The following is a 17,146-nucleotide window of genomic DNA, read 5'->3' as shown; positions in this document are numbered from 1 at the left end:
TTCCCAAATTTCCAAGGAATCTCCATACTGCTTTCCATATTGACTGCACCAATTTGCAGTCCCACCAGCAATGTATGAGTGTACCTTTTTCCCCACATTCTCGCCAACATTTAGTGTTGTTTGTCTTCATAATAGCTGTCATTCTGACTGAAGTGAGATGAAATCTTAGTTTTGATTTGCATTTCTCTGATTGCTAGAGATGATGAGCATTTTTTCATATATATGTTGATTGATTATATACCCTCTTCTGAGAAGTGTCTGTTCAGGCAATTGGCCCATTGTTGATTGGGTTATTTGGGTTTTTTGGGTGCTTAGTTTTTTGAGTTCTTTATATGCCCTAGAGATTAGTGCTCTATCTGATTGTAAGGGGTAAAAATTTGCTCCCAGGATGTAGGCTGTCTGTTATTCACCTCACAGATTGTTTCTTTTGCTGAGAAGAAAGTTTTTAGTTTGATTCCATCCCACTTACTGATTTAGTCAGCTTTTTCACTGTTGTGACTAAAAGACCTAACTAGGACAACTTTAGAGGAAGAAAAGTTTATTTGATGTCTCACAGTTTCAGAGGTCTCAGTCCAAGTTTTTCAAATCTTTCTGCTCTGCTTTCTGCTCCTGATTATTACAATAAATTTGGCTAAAAGCTGCCAGAAATACCCATGTCACTGCCTGAATGCTATGTTGCCTAGACATTTCTTCTGCAAAATTAAGAAGTTCATCACTTTTAAAATCAAAGTACAAAGTCCATCATTTTTAGGAGACTCATCAGATTGGACAAGGAGGGATGGGGAGAAGGAAGAGAGGGGAGATATGAATCGTACATAATTTCCTGTGTTCATATATGAATACATGACCAGTGTAACTCCACATCATGTACAACCATAAGAATGGGAAGTTATACTCCAAGTACATAGAATACATCAAAATACATTCTACTGTCATGTATAAGTCAAAATAATTAAAAAAAAAAAAAAAGAAAAAGCCCATCACATTTAAAATCGCCTTCACAGAAAGTTTCAGGACATGAGCAAAATGTGGACAACTTCTCATCCAGAACATAATACAAATAGTTCCCATTTCAAATTCCAATCATGTCCTCTTTTTCCTCTTGAGCCTTGTCTTCACTGTTCACAGTCTTATTGGCATCCTGGTCTTCTAAGCTCCCATCAGAATCGTCCATTAAGCTCTGCTTAAAACAATCTAAAGCATTTTTAGTTTGCACTGCTAAGCATCTCAAAATCCCCCCATCAATTCCAAAACCTTCAAAATCTTCTGAACTACAAGGTCAGGTTAGTCACAGCCACAAACCACTTCTGGTACCATTTCTGTTTCAGTCAGCTTTTTTGCTCCTGTGGAAAAAAACAAAAACAAAAACTTTAGAGGTGGAACGGTTTATTTGAGGGCTCACAGTTTCAGAGGTCTCAGTCTATTGATTGACAGCCAGCTATATTCCTCAGGGTCTCCAGGTAAGGCAGAACAACATGGCAGAAGAATGTAGCAGAGGGAAGCAGCTCACGTGATGATCAGAAAGGAGAGAGAGAGAGAGAGAGAGAGAGAGAGAGAGAGAGACACTCCATTTGCCCTCAGTTACCAGTTAATTGATCCCATCCAGTGATTAATTCACTGACTGGCTTAAGGCTCTCACAAATCATTTCCCCTCTGAACCCTTTGCATTGTCTCACATGTGAGCTTTGGGGTGACACCTCACATCCAAACCATAACAGCATGCTACCTACACATGCCAACCTGACAGTGCCCAGTGCTCATATACTCATTAATCATTTTCACCCTCAGAGCCAGTTGAACACTGTCTCTTGAAATACAATCCAGCTAACAATATTTAGTTGTCAAGACCCTTGTTTATAAAAATAAATAATGAAGAATCAAACATTGAAGAATAACCAATGTAAGTACAAAGAGGCATCAAACTTAAAACAATATAACTTGCGGGGAAACAAAATTAACTTTGTAAACAAAGAGAACTTTAAAATTATTTTAGTTTTTATCTTTAGTGACTTAAAGCAGATAATACATCTTGGGGGAGAAGATCGGGTGGAAATTATATAATCAGTAATTAGTCTAAATAATAGAAGCAAATAAAGGTCACTTTGGTGAACCAAAAGGAAGAACACACTAATTGTCACATAATCCCATGTAAAATGGCATAGAGGGGGAAAGTGTAAGAATTTGTTGCACTTAACATTTTTACTTTGCTGAGTCGGCAGATTCTCAGCCTTGTTGCAATTCTTTATCAGTCTTTCCTAAACATTCTTTATATCATCCATAAATTCATTTTTATTATATGCTGGTAGTACATCCCTAACTTATAGTTTTGCTAAAGGTATGATTTTAGATTCGTATTTCTACTGTCACTTCATTGAAATTTGTGGAGGGACAAGAAATACCTAGGTTCATTCTCTCACCATGAACCACAATGATAATCTTTTCTTAAATTTGTTCTTTTTAGATATAAATGACAGTAGAATGTATTTTGACATTTTTTACATACATGAATTATAAGTTATTCTAATTAGGATCCTATTCTTGTGGTTGAATAGGATGCAGATTTACCCTGGTCATGTATTCAAATACAAGGACAGGAAAGTTATGTTCCATTGATTCTACTGTCCTTCCTATTTCTCTCCTCACTTTTTTCCCTATATTCCCCTTTGTCTAATCCAATGAACTTCTGTTCTTTCCCTCCTTATCCACCCTTGTGGGTTAGCATACACATATAGAGAAAATTCAGCCTCTGGTTTTGGGGGACTGGCTCATTTCACTTAGCATGATAGTCACCAGTTTCATCCATTTACCAGCAAATGCCATAATTTTATTCTTCTTTATGGCTGAGTAGTATTCCATTATGTATATCTTTATACATTCATCTGTTAAAGGACACCTAGGTTGATTCAAATAACCCAATCAATAAATGGGCAAAGAAACTGAACAAGCACCTCACAGAAGAAATACAAATGGTTAAAAATATATGAAAAAATGTTCAACATCTCTAGCAATTATAGAAATGCAAATTAAAACTACACTGAGATTCCTTTTCACTCCAGTCAGAATGGTAATTATCAAGAATACAAGTAACAATAAATGTTGACAAGGATGTGGGGAGAAAGGTACTCTTGTATGTCATTGGTGGGACTTCAAATTGGTGCAACCACTCTGGAAAGTAGTATGGAGATGCCTGATAAAACTTGGAGTGGAACCACCATTTGATCCACTTATCCCACTCCTCAGTCTATATCCAAAGAACTTAAAATCAGCATATGAAAGTGATGCAGCCACATCAATATTTAGAGCAGCTCAATTCACAATAGCCAAGCTATGGAACCAAACTAGGTGTCATTTGTCACAGTACCTTTAAGATTGGAGGGAACAGTCTTTCCATATTCAATATGTGCTTGCCTACCTGCTTACCTTCCTTCCTTCTTTCACTTAACATTATTCCTTTATGTTAAATTTCTTTTTTAGGGTGTATGTAGAAACCATGATGCTAAAAGAAGTACTTTTCTCATAGATTGCCCTTTTTACCAAAGTGACATGAAGACTGGTGATGAGACTAATACTCAGACTATGCAGGATCTCTGGAGTGAAAGCACCCCAGATCTTGCCTATTCAAGAATATTTCTCTGTGGGCATCTGCTAGCATGGACCAAGTAATTGGTCTGTCAAGTTTAGTAGACTTACTTAAGGTTTTCTTCCTTTTGCGGCAACCAAGTATGTGAAACAAGTTGACCACTTGGTTTTTCTGTATTAATCAAGTTTACAAATAAATCTTAGTGATCTCAGGTATGTATATTGACAACATTAAAATGGGGCAATTAGATTTGTAGGCTAAAAGAATAAAGAAAAAACAAGACTATGAATGATTTTATCTATAAAAAGTTATTTGAAACATACTATTAATTGAAAATAAATATGAATTTATTTTACAGTAAACTTTTAAATGTTTAAAATGATCTTGTTATTAACTCTTGGGCTATGGGCATCCTATTAAGGAATTTGGAGCCCAACCCCACAATATGTAGATCGGAGCCAACTTTTTCTTCTATCAGGCGCAGAGTCTCTGATTTGATATCAAGCTCTTTGATCCATTTTGAGTTAACTTTTGTGCATGGCGAGAGAAAGGGGTTCAGCTTCATTTTGTTGCATATGGATTTCCAGTTTTCCCAGCACCATTTGTTGAAGATGCTATCCTTCCTCCATTGCATGCTTTTAGCCCCTTTATCAAATATAAGAAAGTTGTAATTTTGTGGATTGGTCTGTGTGTCCTCTATTCTGTACCATTGGTCCACCTGCCTGTTTTGGTACCAGTACCATGCTGTTTTTGTTACTATTGCTCTGTAGTACAGTTTGAAATCTGGTATCGCTATACCTCCAGATTCACACTTCCTGCTTAGAATTGCTTTTGCTATTCTGGGTCTTTTGTTTTTCCATATGAATTTCATGATTGCTTTATCTATTTCTACAAGAAATGCCGTTGGGATTTTGATTGGCATCACATTAAACCTGTAGAGAACTTTTGGTAATATCGCCATTTTGATGATGTTAGTTCTTCCTATCCATGAACAGGGTGTATTTTTCCATCTTCTAAGATCTTCTTCTATCTCTCTCTTTAGGGTTCTGTAGTTTTCATTGTATAAATCTTTCACCTCTTTTGTTAGGTTGATTCCCAAGTATTTTATTTTTTTTTTTTGAGGATATTGTGAATGGAGTGGTTTTCTTCATTTCCATTTCAGAAGTTTTGTTGCTGATATACAGGAATGCCTTTGATTTATGGGTGTTGATTTTATATTCTGCCACTTTGCTGAATTCATTTATTAACTCTAGCAGTTTCTTTGTAGACCCTTTTGGGTCTGTTAGAAATATTATCATATTATCCACAAATAGTGATAATTTAAGTTCTTCTTTTCCTATTTTTATGCCTTTAATTTCTTTTGTCTGTCTAATTGCTCTGGCTAGTATTTCAAGAACTAAATTGAATAGAAGTGGTGAGAGAGGGCATCCCTGTCTTTTTCCAGATTTTAGAGGGAATGCCTTCAGTTTTTCTCCATTTAGAATGTTGCTAGCCTGAGGCTTAGCATATATAGCTTTTACAATGTTGAGGTAAGTTCCTGTTATCCCTAGTTTTTCTAGTGTTTTGAACATAAAGCGATGCTGTACTTTGTCGAATGCTTTTTCTGTATCTATGGAGATGATCATATAGTTCTTATCTTTAAGTCTATTGATGTGGTGAATAACATTTGTTGATTTCTATATATTGAACCAGCCTTGCATCTCAGAGATGTATCCTACTTGATCATGGTGCACAATTTTTTTGATATGCTTTTGTATTCGATTCGCCAGGATTTTACTGAGAATTTTTGCATCTAAGTTCATTAGAGATATTGGTCTGTAGTTTTCTTTCTTTGAAGTGTCTTTGTCTGGTTTTGGGATCAGGGTAATGTTGGCCTCATAGAATGAATTTGGAAGAGCTCCTTCTTTTTCTATTTCTTGAAATAGCTTGAAAAGTATTGGTATTAATTCTTCTTTGAAGGTTTTGTAAAACTCCGCTGTATAGGATGTGATTCTGCAATTTGTATTTGGGGTAAAAATGGGAGTTAATAACTCACTTGAATCAAATGTATGAAAGATGATATGTCGTGAGCTTTGTAATGTTTTGAACAACCAATAAAAAATAAATAAATAAAATGATCTTGGATCCTTTTCTACAAGGAAAACTGGCAGATCTTTTTGTTGTAGTCTTAGTTTAGGATGTGAAGCAAGCGATTTTTTGTCATTGATTTATAGCTTAATTAAATGGTGGTCAAAGAATGTACTATGTATGATTTTAGTCTCTTAAATTTTTTTGAGGTTTGCCTTGCAGCCCAGCACATGACCAGTTCCGGCAAATGATTCATATGTACTTATAAAGAATGTATAATTCTGTTATCTTGGTGACTTTGTGCAGTGTTCTCTATATGCCAATTAAATAAGGTTTATTTTAAAAACAGGCTTTAGACTGACATTTGTGCTGATTTTTTTTCTTTTCTTTTCTTTCTTTCTTTTTTTTTTTTTTTGGTACCAGGGATTGAACCCAAAGGCACTTTACCATGGAGCCACATCCCTAGCACTTTTTATTGGTTCTTATTGTTATTTTGAGACACAGTCTCACTAAGTGGCTTTGGGTCTGACTTAATTGCTAAGGCTTGCTTCAAACTTGCAATCCTCCTGTCTTAGCCTCCCAGTTTACTAGGGTTGTAGGTATATACCACCATGCCGAGCTTTCCTTCTTTAGTTACAGCATTTCTATTTTATTCTTTTTATTAGATAATTGAAGATATGTGAAATCAAATTTAAAATTATATTATTGTGCTACTAGATTTCCTTATATCACATATTCTACTTTAATAATATAATAATATATCAGTTTTCTCTTTAATTTTTAAATTAAATTAAAGTTAATTCCATAGTATATCTTATTCCTCCTTACATGTAAGGAATATTTCTTAAAAGTAGCACCCCGTTTCATTTTTAATCCAATTTAAAAACATTTACCCTTTAATTGGAACAAATACTTTCAATGCAACTACTGATATATTTGTTTATATTAGTTTAGATCTATTTTTTGTTTGTCTCACTAGCTTTAATGTCTCTTTATTCCTTCTTTACATGATTTAAGATTTATTAGATAGAAATCCTTTATTATTCTTGCTCTCCCATTAGTTTGTTAATTGAATATTATTTTACTGTGTTTTAGTACATAACTTAGTGAATATAGTATAATGCCAAGACTTATTGCAACCTAATATAACTTTATACCTTGACACTTCTTGGCTGATGCTATGACCTTAGAATAGTTTAACTTATATCACTATCCTTTGTATTATTATTGTCTATCATTTCAGTCCCACACAAGTTTTATTCACCAGAAGATATAATAATTACTGTTTTGTGTAGTTGATAATTGTTTATATTTACCTATAGTTTTACTCTTTTTGTCATACTTCATTCCTTTCCATATTTCTGTCTTTCCACAAGGAATTATTTTGCTTTGCTAACAGAATTCACGTTAGCATTTACTTCAATGAATATATGCTGGTGAAAATTCTACTTTAGTTTTATTTATTTGCAAATGTCTTTATCTTATTTTCATTTATGGAGAACATTTTTGCTAGGTATAAAATTCTCAGAAAACAGTTTTTGATTTAGTGGCTTGAAAATATAATCCCATTGTCTATTATTATTTCTACTGAGAAGTAGAAATACATCTTATTGCTGTACCTTGAAAGGTAATATATATTTTGTCCTTCAGCTACTTTCAAGTTTTTCTTTTTCTTTTCCTTTGTCTTTAATTTTCAAAAGTTTTCCTGTGACATACTCAGGTGTGATTTTCTTTGCTTTAATATCTTTCACTTTAGAAATGCTTTACTTTTATTTTTTCAGTTGTTTCCTATTTCTTCTCTTGTATACTCTCTGGAATCCAATTAGGTATGCCTTTGTACCAGTGTAATACTGCAGCTATAATCTCTTCAGTATTATGATCCATCCTTTTGAATCACCAAATTTTAGCACAAATACTTTCTGGTAGTTCTTCCAGAATACTATACTCACATTAATATTCTACTTAGCCTATCTATTGCATTCTTAATTGCAATTCTTATATTTCCTTAGTCCCCAAATTTTTCTATTTCATCCTTTTTTTATAAATTCTAGATCTTTAGAATCTATAAATTATTTACCATTTCCCTCGTATTTTAACATATTAATCATAGCTACTTTTATCCAACTGGATAACTCTAATGGGACATCTATGTATCTATTTTGTTTCCTGTCCTGTTTTGTGCCATATCTGTTGTATCTTTTTAAATTAATGCTAAGCATTATGTTTTTTAAACTATACTGCTTCTGGATAATGTTACTGCTTTACACGTATCTGGTTAAACAACAGAGTATTGGCAGATTACTTTATTCTAATTCTGGAACTCAGTTACAGACTTTATAGTGCTCAGTCTGCCCCTTATTTATCTCTTATTTTCTAGTATGTGGAAACCTGGATCCCTAGTTGAGATCCTGGGGTTTTAGTCAGGATTTCTTCCCCTTGGAAGTATCTAAAATTCAGTTTTTTGTCTCCATAGGACTGTGAGACTATGAAAACCCTTGTTCAGCCCTTCATTGGCTTTCTGCCTAGATTCTCATCTTCTTGTTTTGTACATAATTGTTTTGTAAATAATTTGGTAAATAATTTCTTATTCTTCAGTTGGAAAATTAGGTTTTTGTTATTGTTTTCTGTGTTCTTAACCAAACTTGAGATATGTTATCATTAAAGTAGTTATTCATGTTGAAAACAGTCATGAGATTATAAAATTTAATGTTGAAAGGATCCTAAGACATCATCTTCTGTTGGCTAACCTCCCACACAGAACAGAAATGTTTCCTGCAGCATCCTTGGCATATGTTCATCCGGTCTCAATTTGGATATCTTCAGTAAAGGAGCTCATCATTTCCTGAAACAATCCATTCTGTTGGACAACTCTATTTTAAAAATCCTTATGTTGAGCTAAAATATGCCTCCTTGTAACTTATACGCATTTACTCATTGTTACAAGTTGTCCTTCTGGAATACGTCAAAACAAGAGAACATTTTAGATAGCTGTACTTAAAGCAGATCTAAATGCCACTCCTCCTTCTCCCTCCCCCTCCTTCTCCCTCTCTCCCTCTTTCTTTCTGTCTCTCCCCTCCCTGTCACTTTCTTGTACCAAAGCATTGAACATAATTTACTAAATAATCATAAGAAGGGCATAAATTTGGTAATGATTAAAACACTATTTTCATATATAAATTGGTCTGACATTTTGAAGACAGAAATCTTCATATAATAATCAAATTTATTTTTATTCTATTTTAAAAAAGAGTAAGAGGACTGCTGCATAACCATTTGTGAGGATATAAAGAAAACTCATCTTTAATTTCCAAGATACAAATGAAATAAAGGGCATGCATTTCTGTTTTATATTTATACTTGTAGATTGTCTTTAGAAACTGTTCTGAATTAATAATAATGACAATAACCATATAGCAGTTAATATTTATTGAGTACATACCATGTGCAATTCATGTACCTTGTCTTTACTTTTGGACAAATTTTTGGCTCAACAAGAACTCTCCAACTCTTTTAGTATAATTTTTTATCTAAACATTAAGAGTCAAAGAAGGTACTATGAGTAATTATACTGAGACAGTAGATAATTAATGGGAATGACCCAGGAAGACCAGGTCTTACAGTCTTTTTTAAAGTTGAACAGAATTCTACTAGTTAATACGGTTATACTAAAATTTGCATATATGTGTCACATTATTTCAAACAGCTCTTACAGGCATTCCTAAAAGTTATTAATTATGTCCTATTCTACCTGTGATTTAAGCTCCCACCTATATCCTACCCTCTTCACATTCACAATTGTACAATGTATTTTTGAATGTAGAAATTGACATTTTTCATAATATGTCAAAAATGGGGGAGGGTCAATTTGTTTTGTTCCACCTTTCCTCTGTGAAAATGGGGGAAAACATAGGATAGAAGGATAGAAGAAGGACTGGTCATAGACATTCACTTATGAGCGCTGAAGCTGCTTCCAAGATCTGAGAAGAGGTGGAGTTTGAAGAGTCAGAATTGTTGTAATTGTAACTCTCAAATTTCCAGAGCCCAATGAAAAAGCACAATGGGAAGTGCCTGGTGCTTCAATTATTTTGCAAAAAATACCATTTTTGTGAAACTAATGCCACAGTCCATAAACAATTCCCACCCTCATTCTCACCAATATTTTCACCCGTGGCAGCACAATCTAGTAGTATTGATGCCTGAGTTTCATTCCAGTTTAATTGGTCTGGGATAGGACCTGGGTTTGCAATTTATAAAAGTTCCCCAAATCCCCAAATGATTCAATGTGCATCGTAGGTTGAGAGCTGCTGTGCTAAAATTACTAAAACAGAACAAAACCAAAGAATAAACAAAAAAAGTTGTTTGTCTTTTCTAGGCCCAAGGTTTGTGATTACTATGCTGGAACAAGTAAACTGCTACTGAGAGTTTAAAAGTACAAGCAGAAGAATCTCACAGATTACAATACACCTCAAGATCAACATATCTCTGAAACATCTGGTTAATTCTAAAGTAAACTTTCAGAATTCTGCCAGTCATATCAAGAGTGATATGATCTTTTAACCATAACTTGTCAGAAATCACTATAAGATCTTTTGTTCATGAAACAAAGACTATGGTAAGTTAGTTCTATTTTGCAATATTTCATACTTTAGAAATTGCATTAAAGCAATGATTAGGTAAACTTTGGGGAAAATATATGTATCTGCTTCATTGTTAGTAAAAGAGAAAAATGGAGCATAGAAATACTTGTTTCCCTTGTTTCTGCCATTTTATTTTTAAAAAATGGCTTTAAGGGTATTTCTACTCATTTTGTATTGAAGGAGGGAATTTCACACAACAAATTTTAGTTAGGAGTAATATTAGATAATTATGGTACCAAAATGCCTTCTCTTTTGTGCTATCTTTTCTACTTTCTGCATTGCCACAGCCAATCTACCTGCACTAGCTCTGGGAAGAATTGATAACTCTATTTTTTCACTTTACTATCAAATGCTCTTTCTCTTAATGAGTTTATTGTGTCATTTGCTCTAATTTTTCCCCTTATACCATTTTCTTTCCTGAGTAAATAATGTCAAAAAAGGTAACTGCCAAATCATAATAACGACCCATTGGTTAGGTATTTATGATTCTGTCTGCTAAAATGAAATGAATTTCACATGAGCCAGCAGCTCAACTCTCATACCAGTCCCAGGTCCATAACACTTCCAGAAGGCCTGACTGCAATCAAACTTCAGTTCTGAAAGTTAATAGTTTCCTCACGCTCGCTCCTCCCTCTGTGAAGTGTATTTAGCTGAGCTTGTGCATATGACTTCAGTTCATAAAAAGTTTACAAGTGCAGCTGGAATGCTTAGCATTTGATTGTTACATAAATAAGTATTTGAGAACATATGTAAACTTGACAGTGTTAGTACCAGATGTTCTGGTAACACAATAATGTACTTTGAATGTCCTTTCTCTCTTTCTGGCTTGTTTATTATGGCAGTGTCTCTTTATCTGCTAATTTTCAGATAAGCACATATTAACTCTATACACAGTGATCATCTTATTGTTACATTCCAGTTACACTTATTATATTTAGTGTCTAGTAGGTTAGATCAGTTTTTAAATATGTCTCCTTAAAATACAAGATATTTCAACTCCTAAGTGTTTATGGCATGTGAAAAAGAAAGAATCTTCCCTGGGCATAAGTGTATACTCTAATCTCAATAGGAATTGCTGTTCCAATTGCAGCTTATCCAAATAGTTTTTGCTCTTTTGGACTATTAGCCACTTAAGAGGTTTCTGTCTACTTCACAAATCTCATCCCTTCTTCAGGTCTTCCCTACCTCTTACCATAGCTGACTATATCTTTCTGTTTTAGAAATATATATATATATATATATATATATATATATATATATATATACACACACACACGGAAGATATATGTTTATATTTAGAATGATTAAATCAAGCGGGTCAACATATACATTACATCACATGGTTTCTTGTATGGTATATTGTAGAAATTTTTGACATTCTAGAGAAGTTTTCATATCTTCAGAGTTTTATTTGAAGTGATTTCAAATTGTAAGAAAAATAGCAAAAATAAGAATAGTACATAGAATGCTCATATATTTACATTCTGCCACATTCACCTTTTTTTTATATTTGCCCCATTTGCTTTATAAATGAATACACTAATAACTCTCACTTTTTCCTTCTGCATAAGTATATGTGTTACTTAACAGTATATAGATATATAAAACATGTATGTATATAGTAATGCAAACATGTATACATAAGTACATTTTCTGAACCTTTTGAAAGTTAGTGTCACAACTCTTTACTCCCCCATACTTCAGTGTCTATTTCCTAAAAATATAAATATTATCTTACATATAAGTAAATTTAAAACTGATACATTCTAATCTTTCATCTGTATTGTAATTTTATGAATTGACCTAATGATACTCTTCACAGTATTATTTTGCCTATAGTACAGGACTTAACCTAGGATCACTACATTTACTCTCTACTGTGGAACATTTCTATGAAGCTTTTCTTTGTACTTATAGCATTGACAGTTTTGAAAATAATAATTCTACTTTTTAAAATATTTTTAAAAGTTTTAGATGTACACAATATCTTTATTTTATTTATTTATTTTTATGTGATGCTAAGGATCATACTCAGTGCCTTACACATGCTAGGCAAGCACTCCACCACTGAACTACAACCCAAGCCCGAATTCTACTTTTAATAATGAAAAATATTTGCTTTGCTTGTGTGTGATGTTTCATAATGGGCACATTGAAGTTTTGTGTCCTGTATCATAACGAAGCAAGTGAAATTATGTTTTCATAACTCATCTGGATATTTCCTAATTTTTCTACCAAATGGTTATTTTTTTTCTTGCAACTCCACCAGAGGTTTATAGACTAGAATATATGAGCAAAAAAATATAAATCTGTCTCTTTATACGTTGATTATTCCCAGTATTTGTTATAGTGAAGGAAAATAATTAACATACACAGTAAGCATTTGTAGGAGAAAAAGGAGTAAGAAGCAAGTAGTGAAATGATTTCTTATTTTCAGAGAAGGCCTCGGCATCATGCTTCAGGCTTGCTGTATGGATGCATAGCACAGTCCTGGAAAGAAGAGAGCCAATTAAATTCACTGCTTGAATTGGTTCCCATGGTGGTAAATATGTTTTATTTATATGTAATATTGTAAAAACTATTTTAGCAACACACTGTATATTATAAACTTCAAATTCACCTTCAAGAAACAGAAAAAGACGAAAAATGTGCATGAAGATAGTAAGAGTGGGTCTAATTAGCATTTCTTACAGAATAAGCGGTAGATTTACTGGATACTAAAGAGAAAAATACCAGAGCACCAGACTAGTACATCAATCATTTGAAGTTGTCTGACTCTCTTGAAGAGGATATCCTGGCTTCAGAAAGCACATTGCTGTCTTATGGCTAGAGGCCCAAGTCAGAACACAGAACAAAAGATGAGCAGTTTTGAGGGGAACCAGCTGGCTTAAGGTGATCTAAAGTGCACAGATGTTAAAGGCTTACTGCTCCAATAAAACTATTACCCGAAACAAGAATAACAGAATAATTATTTAAAAAATGTGTAGAACTTGATTTACCACATTGACCCTTGAGGTCTGACTGTTTGTATTCTTCTTTTCCTTCATGCTAATTTTTAAATTTCTATTTTTATCTTAATATAATTTTAGTTTATGTCTCCTGGATGATAGCTATTTTTAAAAGAACAGAATTTCCTATAAAAGTTGAAAATTAAATTCTAACTAATCTTTGTTAGGAATATGCATAGGGTTCTGTTGGTATGAGACCTTTTATAGATTTTTAATATATACCAAGAATCTGTAATTTCCTCTGTATTTGCCTCAAATTTCCTCAAACCCTAACACAGGTGACACTGGCAAATAGATCTCAAATCAATTATGAACTTTCTAAAGGTAATTGAATGTAAAAGGGAATAATCTAAGACAGAAAGTGTAAGTCCATGGCAGTAATCAGAAACGAAAAACTTAAGTGGTTTAGAAAATGTTAATGTTGTAGTTGCAGAATATCTGTGGATATGTGATTGAAGTCATGATCATGAAAAATAGTTCTCTGTTCTTTAAGACTGTAGTCACAGTTTCCTATTTAATAATATTGAACACTTTGTGAGTGTAAGAAATATTATTAATAAGTATTTTGAAACATTATACATCCTAGAAAATAATTACTGTAGAACCAGTAAAGATGTTTAAAATGAAGCATCACATATCATAGAATCAATAGCATATTATGTTATTCAAGGTATGTAAGTTTGTTAGTTGAACAAAGATGATATGATTAATCACTTAAAATGTTATTAATATCTCTGTAGCATTTTTTGAGTTCATGGTTTCATCATGTGAAAATTCCATGCTGTATGCACCATACTACATAAGAAGATCTCCCATTTGAAGATGTGAAAACAACAACATTAAAAGTGTCCCTCTGTGACTAGTTGTCTCTGTTTTTAATTCTAGGGCATAGATGCCATCTGAAATAAACAGAATTACAAATTTGATAATCAATCTTTGTGCTTCACATTCATTTTTTATTCGTTTTCAGAGAATGTAAGAGTTAGACTATCTTAATTTAGCAGCAGCTTGCTTTTTTTAACTATCAAAATAGCTTCATAGAGATGAGCTTTAAATAATGGCTTAAACATACCCCTTTTTTCCTTTCTTCTCAGGTTAGTGTCACTTCAAAAATAAAAACAGGCACTCTTATCGGAACATCAGGAGTAATGCTGGGTATAAATAGGTTTAGAATATGCTTAACTAAAGTAATCCTTCCCAACATACATGAAGGTGAATTTATAACCAGATTTGGCATTTCAAATATTTTTTACCCATGGCAAAGGCTTTAGGGTGTTTTCTTGGAATTAAAGAGTTTAGAGATGAAAAGATGCCATTTATTATTTTCTCTTTCTGTCAGGTTAGGACTTCTTTTTGCAATCCTGTTTGTAATACTGGGCCTATCTTTTCTTAATATTTCACCTCTTGAAAGATGTTCCAGCAGAGGATGTTCTAAAATCTTAGAATGTGTATTCCTGAAGATCTGACTGAATAATAGTCTAATAAAAATTAAGTAAGGTAATTTATTGGAAGAGGAACTTGGATTTAGAATTAGAAGTAGTGAATTCCAGTAAAAATTTTGCAACATAATTTGTACGTGCTCTCAAGAAAATCATACTGTCTCTCAATTCTCTGCTTTTCATGTGAAATGTGAGAGGTTTTATACAACTCATTCAGTTAAATAATCATATAAATATGTCATTTAATCAAATTAACCATATCAACTGATTAGTTTATATGGTGATTATATAGACAGCTTAAATTTTTAAGCTGTCTACATGAGACTGTAAGTATTAGAAAACTATGTTGTTATACCTAGGATCCTCAATATTTGCACTCTTAATATTTGCACTATCTTGCCAATAATGGAAACATAAAAGATCTTTCAAATATCATAATATTATACCATTTTGTTGCAGTATTATCTTCAAAAATATACCACAGCTTACAAGGACCATAGAGTATAAATGGGAAAAATGATTAACTTTTACAATCTTACTTTCTTTGGGACTCATGAAGAAAATAACTGTCCTTCTTTTTAAAAAGATGACTATATTTCTATTCATTAAAAAAGCAGAATATTTAAATAAAAAGAAAATTGTCACTTGTTGCAGTTTGAATGTGGTTTACCTCTCAAGGGTTCATGCTTTGGAAGACTGACCCTCAGTGTGGCAATCTTGAACCCTCATCCTTGACACTCTTTCCTTTGTAAAATTATTTAGTATCAGGCATTTCATATAGTAATGAAATACAGTTTAATGCACAACTAACCCCTCTTTTGAAATTTAAGAGTTATTGACTTTAATAACTTACTTCTCATGAAATCTAACAGAATATTTTACTTTTTCAACAAGTTTTTTATAATTCCAAAAACATAAACTCAAGGTATGCTCATAATTAAAAACACATAGGATTTAAAGTCAAGAGATCTACCTTCCAGAATCTGTTCTATCACCTACTATATACAGACACTCTCAAATTCATAATGGTTCTACAGATAATGTTTTGATTTTATGATGGTACAAAAATATATGTATTCAGTAGAATCTGTACTTCAAACTTTAATGTTGGTCTTTCTCAGGTTAAGGATATGAAGTACAATAATACTCTTTTGTGATGCTGGAAAACATCAACAAGCCACAGCTCCCAGTCAGTCATGGGATCATGAGGGGAACAACCAATCCTCTACAAGATAACCATGTTGCTAAGCTAAGATGTTCAGCAGAGTAGGTACAGTAAATGTATCTTAAATCTATGATATTTTCACTTTACTGTGGGTTTATTAGGATATAACTTCATCTTAAATCAAGGAGCAGAAATAAGATTTGGGTAATTCTTTTAACATCTATGAGCCTCAATTTATTTATTTTTAATAAGGGAATAGCAGTAATATTGTCTTTGGGTCTTCTGTCAGGATCAAATGAAATAATGAATGTAAATCCTAAAGCCTGGTATGCATGGTTACTAAAAATCTTTAAAATTTCTAAAATATTTATGTTTAACAAATTGCATTATTTCCATCTAATTACAAACAGATAACATCATACATTTACAGAAAGTGTTATTAAATTCAAATATTAAAGGTGAAAGGAAGAAAGAGTGATGGAACCAGCATTTCTTGAGGACTCTGCCACAGCATGATAGAAAAGCCAGACAGTACTTTATTTTTTAACTACTACATAATGGACTTTCTAACTCCTTTATCAGAGACAAGGTCATGCCACATTATCACTTCCATAAGAGAAGGAAACCCATTCCTTCTCTATTAGAGAAAGAAACTCACGCTTTCTGAGTGCTATAAATTATAGAGCAAAGAATAGTTGCCCCCAAATAGAGAAATCCTAATTTTCCTCTACTACTTCATACCTACACTATTTCCCAAAATTTTGTTTTTAATATATAAACTATTAATAAATATACAGCTTATAATTATTGATGTGGCTCTACACTAAGCTGTGAACTGATTTGAATATCAGAAAACTGCTATTCTAGTTGGAATCCAGGTACATATTTAGCTGTAATGTCACAAGGAAAAAAATGAAATGAAAAAAGAAAAACCTACTTCATTATGAATATGGGATAATTACTTTTCAAAAATCATTGCAGTCCCAATCCAAGAAAGGGCCACAAGGTTTAATTGTGGGTGTGCTATTTACAGATTAATTAGGACATTTAACTTCATTTTTTATACCACAGAATTAATCCCATAAAAATTAGTGATCTCGAAGGAGTCAGTTGTCAACTCTGACAGGATCTCTTTGCCATAATCTATTAAAATGCTGCTTTTATCTTGTCTTGCCTGTGTCATATTTTATGGATTTTTTCATAAACACTGCCTATACTTCATAAATGTCTCAATTTTCTAGTCTATTAAC

The 17,146-nt window shown here is 32.8% G+C and overlaps 1 long non-coding RNA gene across 1 annotated transcript in view; it reads right to left on the bottom strand.

Moving 5' to 3' along the window:
• Nucleotides 1–521: 521 nt before the first annotated feature.
• LOC131424845 (uncharacterized) overlaps nt 522–17,146 on the bottom strand; it is a 40,216-nt gene continuing 23,591 nt past the window's right edge. The window contains exon 2 of the long non-coding RNA XR_009228413.1: nt 522–1,343. This is a non-coding gene — a long non-coding RNA (uncharacterized LOC131424845). The remainder of the gene's footprint in view (nt 1,344–17,146) is intronic.

This window comes from Marmota monax, unplaced genomic scaffold, assembly GCF_021218885.2.
Source record: "Marmota monax isolate L192 unplaced genomic scaffold, Marmota_monax_Labrador192_F-V1.1 WCK01_AAM20220418_F8-fsc00001, whole genome shotgun sequence".
Taxonomy (NCBI): Eukaryota; Metazoa; Chordata; class Mammalia; order Rodentia; family Sciuridae; genus Marmota; species Marmota monax.
This window is presented reverse-complemented; position numbering and strand designations above follow the sequence as displayed.